Source organism: Mya arenaria, chromosome 14 (assembly GCF_026914265.1).
Source record: "Mya arenaria isolate MELC-2E11 chromosome 14, ASM2691426v1".
Classification (NCBI taxonomy): domain Eukaryota; kingdom Metazoa; phylum Mollusca; class Bivalvia; order Myida; family Myidae; genus Mya; species Mya arenaria.
In genome coordinates, this window is record NC_069135.1 from 2,242,744 (window position 1) to 2,255,619 (window position 12,876).

The 12,876-nt window shown below is 36.5% G+C and overlaps 1 protein-coding gene across 8 annotated transcripts in view; it reads left to right on the forward strand.

Annotated features, from left to right (window-relative positions):
• The window catches only part of LOC128218214 (pleckstrin homology domain-containing family G member 7-like), a 187,691-nt gene that overhangs the window by 155,820 nt on the left and 18,995 nt on the right, over positions 1 to 12,876 (forward strand). The window lies entirely within an intron of this gene.

A 12,876-nucleotide genomic window follows, 5' to 3' on the forward strand; every position in this document is an offset into this window, starting at 1 on the left:
AATACATATATTCAGGCAGATGTCGTTAGGCTAGCCGAAAAGAGAAACTACACTAAAGGCCGTGTCTGTCTTACATTAAGTTGTACATTGAGAGATAGTATTACTCGTGTGACGCTATCATCAATCAAATGACCTGTTTGCTAAAACTAACTTAGAAGAGATAAATTTAACAAGGCGTCAGTATACTTTGATGGGCGATAACACGTGTCAACGGCGACTTTTAAAACAATACAAACCCCAAACGTCCATATACATTTAACGCCTCCTCTTTGCAACCACATCAACGATGAAGTAAAACACTAAAGAGGAATGTCAATTTGCAAAGTAGTTCCTGCTTAATGACACAGTAATCAAACTACAAATTAGGAAATATAGCAGAAAACATATAACAGAACGAACACATATTGGATCAATAAACACACAAGAAAACGTACACACATCGTAAATATATATATAAACACTCGAGATAATGTACACACAGTATATCAATAAACGCACACGAAAATGTACACACAGTATATAAATAAACGCACACGGAAATGTACAGTTCATCATGCTGCACTGTGATATCACCGGGTTATCTATCTGAGCTGTGAGCATATAAACACCCGAGATAATGTACACGCGCTATATCACTAAACACCAACAAACATATACTTACATTGTATCAATGGCATCGGCTGGTAGCTTGTGAAGGAAATTGAGATTACTACTGAGTGAATGACAATCACAATGTCAACGTCAATGCATGCTTCACCTACTTCCCAATTGATTAACGTAGACTTACATCTTCCCTAAAATAATGAAAACCACCTTCATTACCCAACGTGTGCCTTTCAATTGGGTTGTCTTTCAAAGCTTTATAAAACAAATATATATCATAAGATGTTTTCGAAATCATTCTAATGCAATCTTGTTTATTGGTCGATGACTGCATTGGCTAAATATTATGATCTACTTAACTGGGCTGAGAGAAAACGCTTTCTATCAACACTATTTACTTTTTGATTGAGCTGATTTGATTTCTGTGTCCTCGACGGCGGGTCCCTGTAAGTGTTTTTCTTATTCAGACCATGATTACAAACGGAATTTGTGGGGGACAAGGTAACGATTTCGTCTGCTTACTTTCAAGTGCTTATTGTTATTATGTAACTGTATATAAGGATATCACATCTGAGCTGTGGTCATCATGCTGTACTGTGATATCACCGGGTTATCTATCTGAGCTGTGATCATAAAGCTGCACTGTGATATCCCCAAAGAATCTATCTAAGCCATGATCATATTGAGTTGCTGTGAGCTGTAATCAAAATTAGTTGTTGTGATATTCTAAAATATATAAGTCATGAGCATATTGTGGTGCTGTGATATCTCCGAATATTTACCTGAGATGTGCGGTTCGGTGATATACGCGAATAATTTATCTGGGCTGTTTTCATAATGCAGTACTGAGACATATCCGTAATGTGGTAATGTGATATGCCGGAATAATTAATCTTGGCCGTGATCATACATGCGTTCTCTGATATCCCCGAATAATCTATTGGAGCGGTCATCATAATACCATAATGAGTTGCTGTTGCCGACCTGTTTAAGTACGAATGCCACTTTCTGAAAAGCTGTGCAGGATTTGGAATTGATGGTCATTTTTGTAATCACGGGTTGACAAAAGACTACGAAGCTCTCGTCGGTGAAAACATTCCGGCAACTTAATAGGCTTTGTGGTAGAAAAAACAATTAGCTCAGAACATAATCTTTGTTGATGTGCAAGATAGAGCCATGCATGTTTCCTGCTATGTGCACACTGCTTTGCTTTTCGGAAATATCAATAGTGAACAATGCATTTGTTGACAATGCAATATTATAAAGCGACACTTGAGGTCGAATATCAAAGGCATCTTTAGTAAAATTTGGACCTTTTCCTCAAGTTTCACAATTTTTTAACCGTTAATTTTCGTAAACAATAACACAATGCTACGGTCTTAAAGAATGCAATATTTCAAAGAATTATATATATTATATATATATATATATATATATATATATATATATATATATATATATATATATATATATATTGTCATTAATTATATAAATACATTATATTAATGACATATTTAATGCTTTGTTACACTCGTACATATGCTCTCTTTTAAAGTGTTCACCGGCTATTGATGTAATTAAAATCATTTAGAGCGAAATATCAAAAGCTCTGCTTACCTTTTAATCCGTTTTAATATATCATGTGTAAAGTTGTATAACATGCATGTTGATATACGCGTTGAGTATATACAAACGGAATTAACAAAAACTGCTCGTCATCTCGTTAGAAACGTAAGAGATGTTAAAAATAGGACTTAACAATTCTACACTTTGTATGCGAGATTAATGATAATGGTGTTTGAAGAACAGATTCTGGCATTCAAGAAAGTGACGTTTAAGTGCTTTGCTTTTTATGTCAATATGTTCTCAGGGGAAAAATAAAAGTACGAAGGCGGACGTTTGTGCAACTGTAATGGTACATGTAGCCAATATATCAGGGGGTTGGAGACAGCAATAAGGGAACCTTCTGAATTAAGTGGAACTCTTGATAACAGTCTTTTACAAACATATATTAAGTTCCGCCTTTATTGTGTACAAAGTACTATGGCGCTGTCGGGAATTCAGAGACGGAAGGAGAGGCCCAAACTTCGTCAGGTGTATATAGTCGACCAGTTGTATTTTGACAAAGTGAAACTCTCTATGATTAAAGAACATGCGGTAAGTTGTAAAAGCGTATATATCGTCTTATTGATTTAATTAGATACGTCAAAAAGTTATTTTCACTGTTTTCTATTGCTTGATGCAACATCGACTTAATACACGATTTACACTTTGTGAAACACAGTTGTATCCTGCCGGATTCATGTCCCGTTCAACATGGTAAACTTTGCAGCGTAATTTCGATATGCTTTTTCCTATTATGCTGCTGTGCGTCTCAACTTAAAGGAACCAGCAGGAATTTATTTCAATATAAATAAGTTTCTGTAACTTTTATTAATATTTAAGGTATAATCTATATATCTACGATAGATTCGACTGTAGGTTTATGTTGTTTTTTTCTTAAGTGTTACCAAGAAAACAGGAAAAGCATAGCATTTCACCAAAAGATCACATTTAACCGAGTGATCAGAGAAAGCATGGCATTTTACACGGTGATCATAGAAATCGTGGTATTTCATCAAGTGCTCAACAAAAGTATGTTTTTTTTTACCGAAAAGCATTAATAAATACAGTACTTCTCGGGGAATATATTTGAAAGATAGTTCCTATATTAACCTCATTAATTTTTACATATATTGCAACTGTGACCACTCTGTTTTACTTCACTTATAAAAACTTTCAAAACGATATTTTGGCCTTCGGTGTAAAGAGATGCCTGCCCGCTGAGAGTAATAAGTATTTAATGAACAATGGTGTATGCGGCCATGGAGTTTACGTAAGCATGTTAATTAAACCTGACGTCAACTATGAAGTCTGTTACATTTTACATTGCGGAGAACTGTCTATTATACAACCATTATGTTTTGTAGAATTTATATGGTTAATGTATTTAATTGCAAATTATACATGAACGTGAATATTAAATAATTTTCAATACGATTTTCACCCGCTTTCGTGTTTTCTAAAATCAATGTTCCACGCACCGGAAATAAATTATTGAAAACGTTATAATGAAATGTTTCTAAATTGATGAAGGCGTATTTACTCGACACTGTTAACAACTTCTATGTACAGACAATAAATATTGACTTTGTATTTGCTTGTAAGTTTTTTTCGTTTCCATGGCTTTTTATCAAATGACTTATTCTACGAGTGTAGTCCATTTTAAATCAATACAATTTTTGTCTTTCTAAGATACAACCCTTCCAAGATAATTTGCGCTAATGACTGGTAATTCCTTGACGATATATCTTAATTCCGGCGACATATAGAGTATTGGACATCTACAAGTCCATGGAAGCTGTCAAAGTCTGATATATATATTTGATCAAAGCTATTCCTTAGGTTCCCGTTCCAATCCGTCATGGACTTGGTGCTTTCATACTACAGAGCGCAAGAAGACCAATTTAATTAAATTCTTACCTTGACTTACTCGGTCTCGCGTGCGATCTATTTCGATTCTTCATACAAAGGAAATGCAGAACGCCTACATGAAATAGTCTTTGCGACGACAATCTAGCAAATTTTCCCCAAAGAATTAATGTCATCATCATAAGGTATTGGAGACTTGTTTTAGTACCACTGCGATTATGTGACAACCTGTTTATAAAAACGATCAGTCATTCCCGGATAATCAAGCAAAAATATCATCAAAGCTGTACGAGTAAGCGGATTTGAAAAATACGCATATGTTCGTGTTTTGGATAATAAAATACGACAAAACCCTCGTCGACTAATAATAAGATTTGTGTGATGGTTAAAGCAAAGTGCCAGGGAAGGAATCCCGAAACGTATAACTGTTCCTGAATCTGCCAGCTTATGTCTGATGATGTATTAATTGCCAGTTGTCTTTGTTGGTGTGGAGTAGATAAGCTTTACATGTGTCCTCACTGTTGTTTCTATTTCGTGATGCTGCATTTTGGACGTAACATTTGGTTTGTTGAAATGTTTTAATTTGTGGAATTATTAAAGATCATGCAATTTTGGTTAACATAAAAAACTAATACATATAGATGTATCAGATACACGGAAAAAAGGACTTGCGTAAGACAACATTTGCCAGGCATTAATATAGGAATATAAAACCTTTTGCAAGACCAATATTTGTCTAGACAACTTTTCCACAGAGTAAATGTAACGAGTGTAAGCGGATGTTTGTGCAATCAGTATGACAAATGTAACGGATAGAGCAGGAAAGAGGACAGCGTCCACTAGGTTTGTTTTGTAAGCCAGGGTAAATAAAAATGTTCCGCAACCATAAATATAAATAATGACTGTTGGAGTATTAAACCTGAATATGTTAGAAATAGAGACGAGTTTTAAAAAAATCAATCTATTTAAGTCATGAATTTGATATCGGAAAAAAGTATATTGTATGATATGTATTAGAATTGAATGAGAATGGTGTTTAAAAATACGTTTGGCATTCAAAGGAAGAGACACTCAAGAACTTTGCGTTTCATGAGTATATTTCTAAAGAGTAGTCTGAACAAATGTTTGTTGAATTCATCTGCAATCCTTATGGTTAATGCAACTGACAGAATAGGAATTTCACTCATTGCATTGATGATGAATACTCTTTTACGTAGAATAAAATCATTAAAAGACAGATATTAGATAACGTATCTAGTAAAAGTGAACAAAAGACCATGTCGTTGTCGAGAATTCAGAAACGTATAAAGGAGAGGCCCAAACTTTGTCGCGGGTACACTGTCGACCAGTCGTATTTCGACAAAGTGAAACTCGACATAATTAAGGAGAAATCGGTAAGTAATACAGGAAATAAAAGCTTGTGTCTCGTCTAATTGTTTGGCACATTGGATCACTTAGACTTGCCTTTCCTGACCGTTTTAAATTATTCATTGTTGAATGTAGAATTGCACTAAGCATGGAAGTTAATGGGATTTTACTCCATGACATACGAGTTCCTACAGACACTGTAATTAAAGAATCCAGTATATTGCCACAACCATCCTGAAAATGCAGGTGGAAAAATACAAGCAATTAATACCGGATCTAGATCCTGTAATATTATTATTATGTTATAGAATAGTGTGTTTCAAATGCAAAATGAAAATATGTACAGGTAGACTGCAAATGGTTAAACCTATTGACAAATCGAAGTAGGAAAGAATTATAACACATTTCTGTATGCTGAGTAAATATATTTACTCCTCTCAGCTTAATGTAGAGACTGTTCATCGTGTGATAGCTTTTGGGGGAATTTGAGATTACTACTGAGTAAATGACAATCACAATATTAACGTCAAGACATGCTTCATCCACTTCCCCATTGATTTACGTAGACTTACATTTTCTCTTAAATGATGAAAATCATTTTCATTTCCAACATGTGTCTTTCAATGGGGTCTTTCCGTCAAAAGACTAATATCGATTTTAACATTCATATATATATATCATAGGATTTCTTCGAAATCATTCTAATGCAATCTTGTTTTGCTGGTCGATGAATGCATTGGCCAAATATTGGCTCTACTTTTCTCCCACCTCAGATAAGTAGATCTAATAATTTAACCATGCTAGATATTCTTATCTTGTCCACGGGCGAAGATAAAATGCCCGTATGGAACTCCTTTTCAATGGTCACCACATGATTGTAACTACCTCCCTTGTTGAAGACTGTCGTCAGTAGCACCAAGGAAATATTGTCTTATGGTCATATTTAGAACGCTAATTAATTATTTCTCGCATCAAATGTCACCATAAAACAGTTTTCACGCACCATTCAAGAAATAATGCTTCATTCTCCTTAGAACTTTTTAAAAAGACCGATTTGACTATTAACATTACCTGGATCACTACGCGCATATCCATGACAACCACGTGCTATCGCATATCCATACGCAATTATTTTCACTAAGCACAAAAGAGTTCCAGCAAAAAATACATTTTTACTTAATTTTGTTTAACTGAGGTGGGAGAAAAAGCATCTACCATAGCCGCTCTTGTAAGATAGGTTCATCCCGACACTCGCGCAGGGTGTTTTGCGGAAACTCGGTAAACCTCGTTTCCGCAAAACACCCTACGCTCGGGTCGGAATGAACCTATCTTACACTCTCGGCCGTGGAAGATACTTATAATCTGGGGTGGGAGAAAATAATGTATATACACACTGAGCTTATTGGATTTCTGTGTCCTCGATGGAGGGTCCCTGTAAGGTTGCTTTTTTTCTACTGATAACAAGTGTCATTTCTTAGGCACAAGGTAATCTGTATAAAGATGGCATTACTCACTCACGAGCGATTTCGTCTCCTTACTTTCAAGTGATTATTCCGAACGTATAAGTTTTTTTTGACTGCAAATGTAATAAATAAAAGAACGTATTAAAGATTTCCAGAGTACTTCTTGTTACTGTTCTGTAAACAATTAGAAAAAAAGTTGAACGTTTGCATACAAATCTACATATGCTTCGATTGGGTCTGTTCGTTCCAATCCTAAAAGTCCTAGATGTATATAGTTGAGGTTTTGTCCGCGTAATATTTAAACAAGCATGCACCTTTAATTTATGTCGATTGGCCAAAACGCATTAAAAGAGATTCTACTTCAAACACACCACATGTGTCTGAAGAATAAAATACATCATTATCATTCGAATTCAGTTTTGTTCGTATTAATTATGTAGGGTATTGCGAATATAATAGTGCACATTTTTAACGTTCTAATGAAAATAAAAAAGCCAGATAATAGTCATCTCTTTTCTGTAGGACGTAAACAATAAACATTATATTAAGTGGATGCAATAAGTTGTGTACCTCTGAGAATCGAGTTGTATTCAAAGGTGAGATCCATTTTGATATAGAATATGTAATTCGAAAGCATCACGGATTACAGATCACAATATACAGCTCGAGGTAGACTCCTACCAAACCAATGAACTTTTTGCTTTAAGAAATATCAACGAATACTTGTCCGGCTTTTCATCAATTGGACCCAAAACAGATGAATATATGAATAATACAATATTCGCATTGTTCGCAAATACGTGCATACGCAAAACAATGTTTTATTCAACTAATATGGTGACAGTATACAAATCCTTGCAAATCAAAATGCTCTCCTCGAAGGCTTTTATTACTAGTTTGCGACAATTAAGATGTGTATCTTAAATTGCCATTTAGGGACAGAAGCGATCGTGTACGGCAATGGTTGTGTCTGCATAACGATGCTGTTATAACCAGCTATATAAATTTTCGCTCGCAGATTGCAAATTACGAAATTACCGTGCTTCCATTTTTTTCCGCCTAGAGAGAGTTCATGTGAATTATCACAAGTATATCACCATTTCGGAAATCTTTAACAGTTCAGATGCTAATAACTGTATCTCCGCCTTCAGCCACCATTTGATTGATTGCTCAGTTCAGGACATTTTGAGGTAATAGTATACTATACTTATGAGTAATGGTGTCTTAAAGTCATCCCAAAACATGTCATATGTAGGATAACCAAACATGTTCTGCCATATAGATATACTATGTTCAGACTTTCAGGCAGATGTCGTAAGTCTAGCCGAAAAAAGTAAGTTCACAAAAGGACATGTTTGTCCAACATTTAGTCTAAATGTGGAGAGATTGTATTACTCGTGTGACGCTGTCGTCAATCGAATGGCCTGTTTGATAGAAATTTTTAAGAGGAGATAAATTTAACCAGGCGTCAATATAGGTTAATGGGCGATAACACGTGTGATCGGCGACTTTTAAAATATTTTCATTACGCGTCCCTTTTAAATGAATTGTGTATTATGCCTTTCGTATGCGTTTTGTTACTCATCTGGGTTTTTTTTTAAACAATTGCGTTTTCTATTATTTTAATTGAGTATTCTGAAAGTTTCATATTGCGATGTTTGTTATTTGAATTATGGTTCGGGTCGAGATATCGAAGAAGCTAGGAAGCAAGGATGTAAATATCAAACCTCACGAATTGTTTTGCTATGGAAACAGACACTCAAGTGTAAAAAAGCTGAGCGGAACATAAATTGAGATCCCCCATCTTTCTCATTCATTTTTTTTATGTGTGATCTCATATGATTTTTCTGCATAAAACGATTGAAAACTCACCCAATGCTGTCCATCGACTTTAAATCGGAACGCTTTTTTGCACATCGCATTCACTGCCTGCTTAAAAAAAACTTTGAATCTCAATACTATATAGCATATTCACATCAAACTAAAATAATAGTGAACAAATCTCCGCGCTCGCCAGTGTTTGCCTTTAAAGAAAAAACAGCGGGCGTATTTGCTCAACAGGTCGGATCGGTCGAAAAAGGTATTTAATGCACGGTGCTCTACATTTTAACAAATTAATAAAGTAATTTATAGACTGACTGAACTAATAGATATACATGGAAGGGTTATATCTATTTTGGTATAAGATAATGATAGACAATAAAGCGATGACACACGGTAGATACACACGTCTATTGAAACATAGTTGTCTGACTTCTTTTCATAAGAGGTAGAGACAGAGTCAGTTTATAGTTTAATAAATATCTGAAATGAAATACACGGCGAAAGGGATAATTCGTAGGTCATTATATCAGTTGAAACCAAATACATTGGCAATAACTGATGAATAAATTTAAGATCAAGTTTAAGGACTGATTTTAACCTGATACATTGTCAAACCCTATAAATATTACCATAGAAATAGAACATTTAACTGTAGGCCAGTTCACCGGCCGTTTAATGTGTTAGTACTGCATCATTAATTGGCAGTCAGCTCTTGGTCCTATATCATATAAGTGCATTAAATACATATCAAATTGACTCTCAGTCCAATCCCATTGGCAAAACTGACACATTCATACATTGTAGCTTAAAGCGAAATGTCGGTCTCACGCGGTCATCTGATGGTCGTATCGACAAATTATCTGTTCATAATTGATTGTTTGTATATGGACGTTGGTTTTAATTAAGAATTCTGTCTTAGGTTTGATTTTGGTTTTAGTACCTGGGCAATACATAATATATACTTATACATTAGTCTCTTTCTCTTTGTGGCTGGAAAAAAATGTGCAAATATTTGGTCATTCAAGTTCATGCTCTTTACTCTTATGTACTCGTAAACTCTTTGTTACAAATCTTTTATGTGCGTTTGTTTTTTTTAAACCATTCATTTGGTAAATCAACCAGATAATTATGAACTACATCAAATGCCTTAATCTCGTTCGCTTGAATGTGCATGAACGAACCTCATATAGTTTCATTTGAAGAGTATAGTTGTGTATAACCACAGTACTAACAAACAGTGGAGCGGTGAACAGTAGACATGCGTCCAGTTAACTTCAGTTTTCCAGCTAAGTTAAAACATCCTCATATATTGCAAGGATACGTGTATGGGAATTGGGAGGTATATATGAATTACTTTTAAATGACTTATTAGTGCGGTTCATGTATGTTATTATTAACATTTGATAAAGATGGTTTAAGTCAAGGAAATATAACAAGTTGATGCACATGTAAAGTGAAACAATGTTGCTTTCAGGTATTTTATTTCCTTACCACCTTTTTTCATAACGCGAACGTGAACTAACATATATTTAATGTATCTCATCATTGTATGATACTTTGGTAGTGTATACGCCAATTAGTGTGCCTAATATATTTAAGTATTGTATGATGAAGCAATTTTTAATGGACTGTTTTGTGCGAGTACTTACTATCAGCGCACACTTTTAAAAAGTAGAGAGTGAGCTTAATGACGCAAGTCTCTTGAAAATAATTATCCCTATAGGGTCATTAAACCGGATTATTTGCTTGCAAAAACAGGTCTCGCGAGCACAAGAAAAGTTTAAGAACCTTAATTTGGATTGATTAGGCAATTAATACGTGCTCCGAGATGACCTCTCCAAGTGTTCATTTATTTTCTACATATGTTTTTTTGTAACTCTTGTCTACATCATCATTATAAGTCAAATCAAGTTGTAAGGCAACACTAGTTTCACCCATTTTCATAGGTGATATTTGATTGTTAAGTCTAAAATGCATATGTCTTACATAAATTGTGAACAATATGTTATATAATTAGCCTAATAACGTTTGGTGTAACTTGAGGGTGTGGTCTAGGCAGGAGTACCTGGACAAACGCCGCTATTCTTTGTCCGGCTTGTTGACCACCAACCATTCTCACGTGCACCTAGGTGGAGAAACGCTGCTACCCTTTGTCCGGCTTGTTGACGACCAACTGTTCGCACGTGCATCTAGGTAGAGAAACGCTGTTATTTTTTAACCGGCTTGTTGACGACCAACCATTCTCACGTGCACCCAGATGGACAAACGCCGCTTCTCTTTGTCCGGCTTGTTGACGACCAACTGTTCGCACGTGCATCTAGGTAGAGAAACGCCGCTATTCTTTAACCGGCTTGTTGACGACCAACCATTCTCACGTGCACCCAGATGGACAAACGCCGCTTCTCTTTGTCCGGCTTGTTGACGACCAACTGTTCGCACGTGCATCTAGGTAGAGAAACGCCGCTATTCTTTGTCCGGCTTGTTGACGACCAACCATTCTCACTTGCACCCAGATGGACAAACGCCGCTTCTCTTTGTCCGGCTTGTTGACGACCAACTGTTCGCACGTGCACCGCGATGGAGAAACGCCGCCATTCTTTAACCATGTTGACGACTAACCATTCTCACGTGCAACCAGAAGAACAAACGCCGCTCCTCTTTGTCCGGCTTGTTGACCGCCGACTGTTCTCACATGCACCCAGATGGAGAAACGCCGCTGTCGTTGTCCGGCTTGTTGACAACCAACTGTTCTCACGTGCACCCAGATGGAGAAACGCCGCTGTCTTTGTCCGTCTTGTTGACCACCAACTGTTCTCACATGCACCCATATGGAGAAACGCCGCTGTCTTTGTCCGGCTTGTTGACCACCAACTGTTCTCACATGCACCCAGATGGATAAACGCCGCTGTCTTTGTCCGGCTTGTTGACCACCAACTGTTCTCACATGCACCCAGATGGAGAAACGCCGCTGTCTTTTTCCGGCTTGTTGACCACCAACTGTTCTCACATGCACCCAGATTGAAAAACGCCGCTGTCTTTGTCCGGCTTGTTGACCACCAACAATTCTCATGTGCACCTAGATGGAGAAATGCCGCTACTCTTTGTCCGACTTGTTGACCAACTGTTCTCACATGTACCTAGATTGACAAACGCCGCTACTCTATGTCCGGCTTGTTGACCACCAAATGTTCTCACGTACGCCCGGATGGAAAAAAAACCGCTTCTCTTTGTCCGACTTGTTGACCACCAACTGTTCTCACGTACACCCGGATGGAGAAACACCGCTACTCTTTGTCCGACTTGTTGACCACCAACTGTTCTCACGTGCACCCAGACTTTACTCTTTGCCTGCCTTTGTGACCACAACTCGTCTCAAAAGCACCTTGATGATCCCACGCCACAACTCTTTGTCTCTATGAATAAATAAAATAAAAGCTCTTCTATAGTTCCAGGGCCATGAAACAGGGGCTGGTAAGTTGATGGAGTGGGGGGTGGCGATTTACAAGCCAGGCATTTCTTAAACTAAGCTTTTTATGACACCCATACGTATTCTCGACATAACAAGCACAAAACTGGCCATAGCATGTTGTCCCGCAAATTATTCCATATGGACCTGGTGATTGGATTACTTCAGAACATGCTGAAAACCCAAGGTCCCGTGATGATAATAACCTACAATTATACTAATGTTGTAGTTCATTGGTGACTTTGATGACAGTTTGATTTTGTTTAACGTTCCTGCTATTATAGAGTATTTTCGGCCCACAATTTTGAGAAACATACATGCGAACGGTTGGTTGTTGAAAAAACAAAGACTGCCCAATGTTTAAAGACAAATGAAATTCATATTTTATGTAATTATGTTTGGTTTTGTCTACACTTTTGGAAAATAATTAGGGAAACGTTACATGAATTATATACAAGTTATTGCTTTAAAAGCACTAGTAATTCGCCAGTGTACACATAGAACAGTTAATAACCGAATGCAGTTTTAGAATGTAATTATTGGGAAAAGGCGATGCTAATGCGTTCTTTTGTTAATGAAGAGGCTTTACATTAAGCAAAAAACACTTGATGATGCTTGTTATAAGGTCATATCGTAGAAACGAGGCCTTTCGCAATGGTATGTTTGCGAGCGATTGCTTAA